The 12,817-nt window shown below is 46.1% G+C and overlaps 1 long non-coding RNA gene across 1 annotated transcript; it reads left to right on the top strand.

Annotated features, from left to right (window-relative positions):
* Positions 1-8,943: 8,943 nt before the first annotated feature.
* Positions 8,944-10,198, top strand: LOC311322210. The gene is made up of 3 exons (XR_014630914.1): positions 8,944-9,116; positions 9,459-9,613; positions 9,794-10,198. It is a non-coding gene; the product is annotated as an uncharacterized lncRNA (long non-coding RNA).
* The last annotated feature ends 2,619 nt before the right edge of the window (positions 10,199-12,817 follow it).

Genomic DNA, 12,817 nt, shown 5'->3' with positions numbered 1-12,817 from the left:
TCAGTGAGTTACAAAACAGGGCTCTTATTTTTTCGATAATGACCAGCTGGCTATAAGTTTATCCCCTTACACAGGGCAGCCGGGTGTTAAGTAGTTTACCGTCAAGGTCTGGTCCCGCCCCCCTGGGGTCACATGGCCCGTCTCCAAGATCAGCAGGTCACCGGGGTCCCCAGGCTGGTCTTCCTCTCCCCTCACGTTGTCGTCCTGCACCTCCTCGTCTCCGCCTCCTCCCCGCGCCGCCACCCGCTCCTCCAGGAACTTGTTATTCACGTTCCGGAAGACAGACAAGCTCACTTTCTCCCTGGCGTGCTCCAGGCGGTGAACTCCCACCTTACGCCTCTTGGTCAGAACCTCTCCCCAGGACTCTGGGCTGAACTCCTCGTTGTGCCTCCTCTTCATGTGCTTCTTTAAGCTCTTCTCGTTCAGCGTCACACTGCAGCGTTGGCACTGCACTCTGGGAGTCTTCCATCCGCCCAGGCTCTTCCTGTGGACTTCCTGGTTCTCCGCCGCCACAAACACGTCCGTGTGTCTCCTCTTCATGTGCATCTTGAAGTTCCTCATGTTCAGGATGATGCCACAGAAGTGGCACTGCATCCTCTGCTCTCTAGCAGTATTGGTAGTATTGGTAGTATTGGCGTCGGTCGGTGCTGACTCAGCCTTCCTTGGTGTCCGGGCTGCAGAGGTGGAGGTGGGGGGGGCGGGAGGGCGGGCGGGGCTGGTTTTGGCACCTTGATGCAAAGCCGAAGAGGATGAGGGGCTCGGGACGGGGGCGAGGTCCGTGCCAGGCGTGGGCGGGGAGCCGAGGGGTTCCGGAGAGTCCGATTCCGGCTCGGGTTCCGATCCCGAAGCGACCGGTTCTGGATTAAAGAAATCTTGAATGTTGAAACTTGAATCTTCACCGGCAGAGGAGGAGGAGGAGAGTAAACTCTCAGAGGAGGCCGGGGACTGGCTTGGGGCGTGGCCTGGCTGCTGGGGTTCAGGGGCACGCTGGGTGGGAGGTGCAGATGGGGAAGGAGGAGGAGGGAGTTCAGGGAGAGCGGTGGGGGCAGGGGGAGGAGCAGCATCAGGGGGAGGAGCCGGGTCCTGACGGTGAGCAGGCGACGGTGTCTGTTCCCTGCATTTGAGGACGTGCTCCTCGAAGGCGCGTCTGTAGATCACCGTTTGCGAGCAGTAGCAGCAGTGGAAGTGGCTCGTCTTTCTGCACGCCATGTGGCACTTGTAGATGGTGAACCCTGCAACACATAGAGGACACAAACACACGAGTTACATATCATGGGTGCTTATCTGTCATATGAAGGTAACAGGTACCATGTACAATGAAATATATATTTAATACGTCTGCAAATACATAATTATCATCAATACATCTGCAACACATAAATATAACTCAATGTCGGTCAGAACTAGTTGCAAATACACCAAAAAACAGTGCTTTAACACTGCGCATCAGAACTTTGTCTACTGGGTTTAGCAGAAAAAGCAGGTGACTAGTTGGGGAGGCCGTGGCTCAGGAGGTGGAGCGGGTCGTCGGTTTGAGTCCCAGCTCCTCCTGTTCACATGTCGAAGTGTCCCAAATTGCTCCTCATGAGCAGGCTGGCACCTTGCATGGCAGCTGGCCGCCATTGGTGTGTGAGTGTGTGTGTGAATGGGTGAATGAGAGGCCATTATAAAGTGCTTGGGATAAAAGCACTATGTAAGTGCAGAACATTTACTGTTTACTGGAGGAACTGATCACCTACCAGCGTGTTGGATGGCCTGGTTCTGGTGGGACTGCACATGACGGACGATCCTGCAGAACTCGTTGGGTTTGAAAACAGAGGGCGGGCAAAAGGGACAGTGGTAGAGGGAGCAACAGGTGGTGCACTTCTCTATCTGGGGGGTCTCCCCCACCCGCATGCAGGTGAAGTGGCGCTGCCCCTGTAAGCAAAACCAATGCACACTTACATAATTATTGCATACAAACTCAGTAAACAACAGCTCTGAAGTGAATCTCGTCATCATTGTGTTGGTCCGGATTAGTCAGACGTCTTGGTTCTCAATGTCACCTCATTAGCGGTCAGGCTGGTCAGGGTTTTGAGCTTTTGGACGCTGGACTCAGGGTCACTCGCCTCGGCACCATCAGACGTGAGGCTCAAGGAACTGTCGGTTCTCGATAAAGTAGGTCCAGGTATCCGTGGTGCCGATTCTACTCCCGATTCGGCCAGTTTAAGTCTTCTCTTAAGAAATTCAGTTTCCTCTTTGCTTTGGGAGACCTGGGCTCGTAACCCCGCAAAGCTGTCGAGAACAACTCTGCAGATGTCTCTCCCTGCAGCCGCGGCCAGACTGTCCATTATTGAAGATATCCGACTGTTCAAATGGCAGGCTTCCGACATTCTTGCTTTACCAACACTGGATATTACACTATTCGTTTAATCACGTTATGAGCGTAAGCTAATATGTGGAGGAAAACAAGTTAACTGGAGAGATGCCCGCCTCATTATCGAACTGCCGCCATTTTTGTTTTCTTTTTCTTCTTCTTTGGGTTTCCTGGCGGATCGCAGACAGCTTATAGGTGCATAGCGCCACCTACTGTACAAGAGTGTATAACATGTCATCATCCTAGTGCTTACAGTCTACCCCACAACTGTGTCACCCAAGAAAGTAAATAGAGCCTTCCTGCACTATTTTTGTTTTTTCCTCTGCGTGTTAGTCCAGGTGACGCTGCTACCAAGATAATTTTGGTATATTTTGGTAAATTTGGTAATTTTTGGATAATCTTTACCGCCGCCTACTGCTTGGATGAATATCAAACCTCTCAGAAGTGTGCTCTAATCTGACAGCTCTTCAATAGGTCATACAAACTAACTCATAAAATCATACTTTATGTCGTATTCCAGAGGCAGAATGCTGTTGAAGACAAATTCCTAGTACCTTGAAAAACTGTATCGCAATAAACAAATTCTGATTTTGATTCTAGGGAGGTGTTCCAGGCGTGTCCGGCTGGGAGGAGGCCGCGGGGTAGACCCAGGACTAGGTGGCGGGACTACATCTCCGCACTGGCCTGTGAGCGGCTAAAGATTCCCCAGGCAGAGCTGGTTGATGCTGCTAGGGAAAGGGATGTCTGGGGCCCCCTGCTGGAGCTGCTGCCTCCGCGACCCGACCCGGATAAGCGGATGAAGATGATGATGATGATGATGATGATTTTGATTCTGATTCTGTGTGAATGTGGATTAGCTCTTGTCCACAAGTTGAATTACGCTAGGGGAACTGCATGTTCATCCCTGCACATAGATTTACTGAAAAGAGGGGCTGATTAACGGTAAACGGTGACTCCTAACTTGGGATCATAAAAAGGGCGGTGTGGTTGTGGCTCAGGAGGAAGAGCGGGATGTCCAGTGATCGTACGGTCAGCAGTTTGAATCCTGACTGTCCACATGTCGAAGTGTCCTTGGGCAAGACACTGAGCCCCAAATTGCTCCCACCTTGCCACCTTGCATGGCAGCTGCCGCCATTGGTGTGTGAATGGGTGAATGAGAGGCCTTCATTGTAAAATGCTTTGGATAAAAGTGCTATATAAGTACAGTCCTTTTACCATAAACATTGGAGCGTCTGTATAGCTCAGGTAGATTGATTGCACTGATTGTAGGGCAAAGACACTGAGCCCCAAATGACTCCCAATGAGCAGGCTAGCACCTTGCATGGCAGCTTACATTACATTGTTACCTTTGTTACATTGCACTACAATCTTACTTACTGTTGCTAGTTATACTTAATTTAAATCATTGAGTTCACACTTGTTATACTCACTTACTTTATGCTCAGTTATATTTTGTAAATACTGTTTATATTTAGTCATCTATTCAGCTACAGGGTTCTTGCATTTACTATTTTATATTGTACTGTACTGTGTTATTTTATTGCTGCTGTGATGGGGGGGGGGGGGGGGGGGCAAGACACAAGATGTTTACTCCCTGTACTGTACCTGTACTGTACCTGTAACAATAAAGGAATCAGAATCTGAGCTTGACCCTAGTGTGTGAATGGGTGAATGAGAGGCATCATTGTAAAGCGCTTTGGATAAAAGCGCTATACAAGTGCTGTCTATTTAGCATTTACCATTGAGATATGACAGGTTAGAAAGGTCACCAGGCCTGGGCGGAGACGGGAGGTGTGCTTTGGTCGGCGCTGAACGCCACAAAGAGGTCCTTTGTTCCTAGTGCCTCATGTGATGTATGAACTGTGCTGTGATGTGTACTGTGTGAATCAAGTATGTCTGTTATATTGTGGAATGAGGTACAGTAAACACGTCTCAAGGTCTAATCATAAGAATGGCTTACAGGAACTGGACTGAAGAAAGCCTGAGGGCGTTCCCCACGAGGTCTCAATCACTCCACACCTTCCACCGTGTTAGCTTGACCCTTGACCTTGGACAAGGAAGTCACAGTTGTACTTATTGTCCTTGATCGTAAAGCTTCCCTGATTTGTAATTCAATTTAAAACCGTACAGTAAGTGAGGATATCACTCCACGCAAACTGTTTTGTGTATTTCCTTACAAACTCCCAAATCTTCTGTAAGCATTATACATAATACTGATCATAATAACAAACTAATCAAATTACAATGCATCTTACTGTAGCATTTTTTGCAAACCCAAAGTCGATGTCTATTAGACTCATAGATCTGTTGTGTAGGACTAGATGTTAGTATCCTTTATTGCATACTTGAGACACAGGAGGTTGTGAGGGACTGAGCCGAAGGCGTTGGCGAGATCCAGGAAAACCACATGAAGGTCTGTTCTCTCCTTCTTGGCGACCTGGATCTGATGCCAGATGACACTAGCATGTTCCACTCAACCGGAGAAGCCTGAGATGCCCGCTTTCTGGATTGACGTGTCAATCAGGTTGTTTATTTGCGGGTATCCTGCCAGCCTGTGAGCGACCACGCTGAAGAAGGTTTTTCCCTCGACATTTAGAAGGCTGATCTGGTGGAAGTGGCCGTTTAGTGATGAGTCCTTTTCCTTGGGGATAAGGATTCCTCCGGCTCTCCGCCAGGAAGTTGGTATCTCTTTCTTTTGCCACACAACTCTCATCAGCTTCCAGAGGAATCGCAGGAAATCTGGTGCATTTGCTTTTGCGATTAATTGTCTGAAAAAATATTATTATTATAATTACAGCGATTATTACAATAATTGTCCGAGTTGTTGACCGGGGGGGGGGGGGGGGGGGCTCGCATCACACCACTAGGGCCCCTTGCCGATCTGGCGGCCGCCTAGGGTGGCAGATCGCCTACTTCACCTATGCCACGGGCCGGCCCTGGCACTGATGAATGCCATTGAACTAGGGTTGCTACCATATTAACTCTGCAACAGATTTTTATTTTATAAAAAAAAATAATAATAATAATAACGCAGTTAAAAAAAGACAATGTGGTCAGAAAAAATATCGCAGTTTGACGATTATGTAATAATCGTTACAGTCCTGTATGGAACTCCATTGGGACCTGGCGGTGATGCGGTCTTTGCCGTGTGTTAATAGAGACAGAGAGGGATGGAGCAACAGTCTGGCAGACAGAACCAATCATTCAGTGTCTCATGTTGGTCTCAGACCCTTTTCATTGGTTTGGTTGTATTTTTCCGAGGAGGAAAATAAAGTATTTTATCATAATTATGGTTTGCAGGATCTCCCCTGAAGAAAGGCTGTCAAATGTGGTTTCCAATCAGTCACTTTCTAGTGTTAGTTTGACCTATGTTGCCACACTCCACACACAAAGCGCATTGTGTTGCCTCTGGGTATGAAATGTGCTATACAAATAAAGCTTTGATTGATTGATTGACCTTCTACAGAATTTGTAGAACATGGTCTTGGACAAGGAAGTTTAATTCTTTTTCTTGTCCTAGATCCGAGTGTCTGATGGTTAATGTGGGAGGCTGAGATCAGGCCTATATAAACAGCCCATCAGCCTCCTCCACTACGGCATCACAGCACCGAAGACCTGGGACTCACCTGACACAGGCAAGACATGCTGCACTTGGACCTGCCTTGGTCTCTCTCTTACTTTCTCTCCGTCTCTCTGACTTACGCCCCCCCCCTCTCTCTCTCTGACTTAGGCCTACTCTCTCTCTCTGTCTGACTTAGGCCTACTCTCTCTCTCTCTGTCTCTCCCTCTCTGTCTGTCCCTCTCTCTCGGGAGTTAAAATTACACGATCTGAAATCAATCAGTATTATGCTCTCCAGGTATGTTTAACATTCTCTGACATATTCCCTCTTCCTCTCTCCACCCAGAAACCCATCATCTTCATCATCACCATGAAGGTTCTAGTGATCATCTCTGTGCTGTTCTGTGTGGCCCTTTCAGCGATGGCCGCAGTAGGTATGTCTGTCACAAACGCTGTTGGACTAGACAACGCAGGGCTATGTTTGCTGGTCACGTTGTGGTATATTGAGTAGTGGAGTAGATGGTTGGAATGTTGTTGAATTGTGGGATATTCAATCTTCGATTATGGTGTAATATAATTTTGGAATATGGAGAATCTAGAATTTCAGAAGTTCATTCCGGAATGCCTTTATCTTTCTCTGTCTACTTGTGACACACACGGGTCAACACCATTGTTTTTTTGTTGTTTTACAGTTCCTGTCAAGGAAGAGGAAAACGCCACTGTTTTAGGTTTGTAATCGCCTCACTATACCTCAGTCATTTCTTCCATTACCATTGAGAAGTATCAAACAAAGCCATAATCAAATCACTGTTATTGGGGTTAAGGCCAGTTAGTTGGGTCTCGTCTGTTCACTGCCGATTGTTCTCTTCTCTGGTTTTGTGTGTTTAGAGGCTGAAGTGCAGCTCGAGGCGGCTGTTGGTCCTGAAATGCAGTTGGAGGCGGCTGTTGGTCCTGAAATGCAGTTGGAGGTGGCTGTTGGTCCTGAAGGTCTGAGACTCTAATCATATATGTCAACTACACTACTTGGCTGCTACTAGAATATTATATCCATCATGATACGGGATAAGTTAAGCCTAGTCCTTAGTAGGCCTACAGCCTGGAAGCCAGACAGAAAAAATGCAGAATGCGAGCTCCCGTGATCAGGATGGCGACCCCAGGCTTAGGCCTACATGTCAATGGACAATCTCCGTTGAAAGGTCTTATAGCCTATAGGCTTGGCCTCCTTAGAGAGCAGGTTTAACCAGTTCCTGGCAAACCAGGTCCATATGCATATAGCCTGCAGTAGCACAACACTATACCACAACACTATGTATGTATATTTAGAATATGCCAGAGCTGTATGGACGTAATTCATGTTGTTCCGGTCTCTGCAGATCGGTTCGCCTTCTGTCCTTATGGCTGGTTCAGACACCAGTCTCGCTGCTTCCTGTTGGTCAACACGCCCATGAACTGGCACAGCGCTGAGGTACGTCAACACACACACACACGTATACACACACGTATACACACACACGTATACACACACACACGTATACACACACACACGTATACACACACACACACACGTATACACACACACACACGTATACACACACACACGTATACACACACACACACACAAGTATACACACACACACCAACAGTCCCACTATAAAGTAGACTGAAAAGCATGTAAAAATAATATTACATTTTAAAAAAAATACACGAGGTTGTGAATGAAAATATAACACAATAAAGCTAACTATAGGCTTTATATAAAGGCCTACACATGTTGGGTCCAACGTGATCTCTTCTCTCCCCTCTGTGGCATCTCACCTCCCTGTCCTTTCTGAACCCACAACCCCCGTTTTGATTCTACCTCTAACCCCCCCCCCCCCCCCCCCAGGATCACTGCAACCAGCTCGATGCCACCCTGGCCTCTGTCCAGAACCCTCAGGAGTACCGTTTCCTCCAGCAGATGGTCACCACGGCCGGCCAGACCACCGCGTGGCTCGGGGGCTTCTACCTGCAGGTCAGACTCCTCTCCCCGCCCAACGACCTCGGAGCCCTCCGAGATCTGCCCTCCTCTATCCCCCCCCCCCCCCTCGTTTCATCTACCTCAGCAGCTGTTGAGTGACAGGCGACCCTTCCTTCCTCCTCAGACCCGCTGGAGGTGGATCGACCGTCAGGGGATGTACTACACCAACTGGTACTCGCTGGGCACCGCCGCCACCTACCCCTGCATATACATGCGCAGCACACGTGAGTGGGGAGCCGATCTATGTGGCGTCGGCTGCCACCAGACGGGCAGACACTTTCACCGTCCCCTCATTTATATATTCAGCCAGGATAGTTGACACGACAGCAGTAATAGTAGCAGCATTTTCCAGCGGGTTCTGAGGTTCTTAAAACAGAAAACGCTATTAGTGTCGACGCCATTCATTCTACCAGTAGGCCTACAGCAGCCGTTTCAATTAGCCTACAGAATCGACAACAGACTTGATACTAAAGTGTTTTTGTCCTCTCTTCCCAGTGGGCTGGTCCAACTCTGCCTGTAACACCAGTCTGAGGTTCATCTGCGTCAGGAACCCCAACGACTGTTATTAGCCGGAGCCAAGATGATCAGGCAGATGACCGGAGATAAGATGACGTTTTATGACGTTTCTTTTCTTCTTTTTTACCTGCTGTGACTTTCGTCTTTTATCAGTGATTCTTCTGTCCTGCAGGATCTTTCCCACCAGGATGATTATGATGGGAATTTTCATAATTGTTTTTAATGAATACCTGTCTGATCGTTTACCTGAAATAAAGATTTTGTTTGTGTTTCGCACTGGATTGTATAAAGGCTGAGCTTTGTGAAGGATGGAGACCCGTGTCCGAATTGCATACTACCTGCTACATGCTATATAGTAGGCACTATATAGTATGCATACTGCATACTATATAGTACCTACTGTTCCACAAAACGCGTGTAGTATGCGAGAAAATACAGCATGCTACTCGAGTCATCCAGCGGAAGTGACGGGATACGATACTGTTTACTCCCGCGAAGCTGTGGTACAATTATCCGGTGTTTTCTGTGATCATTTTGTGTATTATCCACAAAAATGTAGCCTTTTCCTGTCATGGGATGTGCGGCTGCTGCTGCCGCCAGGAGAAGACGTGTTAACGCTGCAAGGAGAAGAGCCGTCATGAGATCTTCTCCACATGCTTGTAGTTGAGGTAAATATTGAACGTTAGCTTGCTAGCTACGCTAGTTAGCTAGGTTAGTTGATAGCCCCGCATGTGCTGGCTTGGGGCTAGCTATACTGTTACATTTGTACCAGGGATGTTATATTAAATAGATTCTGAGAGGCAGGTAAGCAAAACAATAAAACTCAACTCATTTTAAAGAGGTGGGTAAACTGAGTTTACCTGGGTTTACTCATCACTACACGCCTGCTTTGTAATGTTACATTTTAGCTCTACAGATAATGACATCTATCTATTATCACATTGTAAAGACAAGTATATGCCATACGCACAAATGAGTTAAAGTTTGCCCTAATAATATTCCCCCTGTAGGCTCACATGGAAGACAGAGGTCCTCACCAAGTCAACCTCCACGTCCCTGCTGAGGACCTATTTTGACGGCTGGACACAAGGAGGGACTTCAGATTGTCAAAATCGACACAGAGGAACCTTGGTGATGGTCAGGAGGATGGGGCAAGACCATGGAGGTGCTAATAATAGCAATAACAATAATAATAATTCATTGCATTTAGAGCTTTTCTCAGTACTCACCCTTTACAATGGTCTTGTCATCTTGCCAGCATTACCTTAGTCATTTATTTAGCAGACACTTTTGTGTGTCTGCTAAGCGACTTACAGTAGGCCTAATTGCATTTAACCATTTAAAGGTTGAAGACCTTGATGGGGGCCATGGTCCTGCTGCTGCAGATCATCCCAACCCTGGAGATGGCCTCAGAAAGTGTCTCGCAGCGGCAGCATCAGCACCAGCACAAGCTGCCTGGATCCCAGCTCTTGGTGAGCACGACTACCCACATCCTGCCATAAGTAGTCAGTCTATCAGTTCATGAGTGTGCTTTACCTTGTTCCTTATAGACAGCCTTGAGGCTTTAAACACTGATCAGTTGGTTATAGGCAGCCTTGAGGCATTTGTTTAAATGTATGTGTAACACTGTACATAGTAATCAGTTTAAGTATTTTGGGGGGAGACAACAGATCAGCGTTCTCCTGTCAGTACCTTTTGCAAGGAAAGCTAATGATCTGACCAAATATAAACAAGTCAAAAGTATATTTGAAGACCATTGTGTAATAAAAATATCCAAGAAATGTTTATGGTTGTGTTTCTTCCATTATACATGTAAAGGTTACTTCTTGATGTATTAACATTTCAACAAAGTGTAATATCTACACCAGACACATTGTCTTGATATGTCTACAGGTCATGTACAGTAACTTGGAAGGTCTTACAACACGCAGAGCGCTTTGGACATGTAACTCCCTTATCAAGTAGTCGTTAGTCAGACACATTAAACTGAAGCTTTCATAACCGTCTCTGAATAATTCCAATGAAGCATTGTGAACCAACATGTGTGTTCCGTCTTTTATGCCTAATTGCAAACTACAATGTCCATTAGGAATGTTCTTTTACTCTAATGACTGGTTTTAGGTATAGTGACATTTGTTCTTTGACTGGGAAGACATTACAAGGAATGACACACAAACACCAATTTAATTCAAGAAAATACATTTAATAAAAAATAACAAAAACAATAATGGAACAAGATAACAGTTTTTTTTGACTGAGGCTTCTAGAAGCAACATCAGCCGGTCCTCCCTCTCCTTAAACAACCCCCTTTCCTCCCTCCACTCAGCCTTCATCTCTGCCTTCTCTCTCCCCCATTCAACATCAGCCGGTCATCCCTCTGGAGGACGGCCAACTCTTCCCTGTTTACGGGGAAGAGAAACCACGCTGAAAGGCTTGGAGTAAGTTAACTAACGTATGCATTGTTGTTCAGAAGCAATCCAGCGGTCTGTTTACTTTGGATATTGATTTATGTAGGACCTACATCTTAGAAGCTGGGCTGCAGGGGACGACGGAGACAGCCTGGATAAAGCACACAGAGAACCTTGTAGCCATGTACAAGGTGATTTTGATCTACAGGCTACATGATAGCAAATATATTGATAGGGACTCACAGTTTGTATGACACTAGAAAACTTATCTAACCTCATAGGACCTAAAGAGCCCCAGAACTGGGGTCAGCACAGAGGGAGGGGAGGCCACAGCCGCTTCGTGGAAGTGGTACGGGGTCTTGGAAGAGGCGATGGGGACCACCCATGCAGCCGTCCTCCAGAGGATCATCGTCCCTGGTGTGGTCGTTGGTCCCTGTAATACATCCAGAAGTATTATGGGACAATGAATATTAATATATGATATATGAACAGTTGAACTCGTTTAAATCATGGAATGAACAGACAATTGTTTAAACAACTTCAAGTAACGTTAGGCTCGGTGGCTTAGGTTAGCCATTTAACAACTCATCACAATTTCGACATTTCTTGCACATTTCTTAAGCGATCATGGTCATATTACATGGAAATGTTAGTCTGTTTCTCTCGATTCTAGCTATAGAAACATCTAAGATTTGACATGAATACGTTTTGAGCAAGAGCCGTCTGAACACCTGTAACGTTAGCAGCCTATTAACATTAACTGGGCTAGCTAGCTAACGTAACGTCCACCACAGAGATCAATGCAAGCAGCTAGCTATCATGACGTTCTTTTTCGAAATGTCATTTCTACCCCACCTTTATACACAAAACTGCATTTGTAGCTCTGTGTCGTTATAACTAAGATATCTGTCCGGAAAAATAATTTTTCCATCGACAAATTAAGTCAATACTTACATTTGAAAACTCCCGCTGCGGTCCCGGAGATCTCTTCGTTCGCCATCTTTTTTTATTTTTCTCACAGCCCAGTGACGTTTCACCTCTCGACTTCCGGAACAGTATGCTCTGGACTATGCTACATTTACGCCCATTTTTTCGCCGATTTCGCCTACTATATAGTACCTACTATATAGTAGGCGAAATACAGTATGCACAGTTTTGATGCAGCATGCTGCATCTCGCCTACTATATAGCAAGTAGTATGCAATTCGGACACGGCCTGTTTAGAGTGGCCCAACTACACTGCACAAATCTAACACACTTCTGCACTGAGTGACTATGAATGGGTAGCACAGGTCTATGCATGCATAGGTCACAGGATTGAGTGGTTTATATAGGAACGTAGGCCAATAAACTATGAAGAAGACTACATAAAGAGAGCACAGGAAGAAGCAGCCCATCTTGTTTACTAAACCTCAAATCAAACCAGGGACTGAGTATCTTCAACACACACAAAGTTAGTGAAGCAAAATAGAACAGTTTGAAAGCAGCGTGATGAAACGATAACAGACCAACTTCCCAATAATACCCAGTCCTGAAAACAGGTCTGCAAAAGGCAACCAAATAAACAGCAGCTTTTACTGGCTCTGAGTAAAACACTGAGAACCAAATCAGAAGAAAGATGACAAACATTTCACAAACCAGTTCTTTACAAGTTAAGACACTAACTAGGGTCATAAACCTCTAGTCGTGCTTGGCTAAATAGAGATAACTGGTATATGAAAGATTAAATGTCAATTAAAGAGAAATGTTAAATACACGCCAGCAGGTCCCTCTGACCAAAAGATCTGGCAACTCTCAAACACAACACAATTTAGAAATGACAAAAGGCCATCACTGGACTATACAATAATACACAATACATCAACAAAACTTGACGGTAATGAACATCTCGAACACTCTTAAGGAAACGCTAAAGAACGGCGTTGGTGAACTGAACATCACCGCTCGCTAAAGCTTAACAG

This window comes from Borostomias antarcticus (genome assembly GCF_949987555.1).
Source record: "Borostomias antarcticus genome assembly, chromosome: 20".
NCBI classification, from domain to species: domain Eukaryota; kingdom Metazoa; phylum Chordata; class Actinopteri; order Stomiiformes; family Stomiidae; genus Borostomias; species Borostomias antarcticus.
This window is presented reverse-complemented; position numbering and strand designations above follow the sequence as displayed.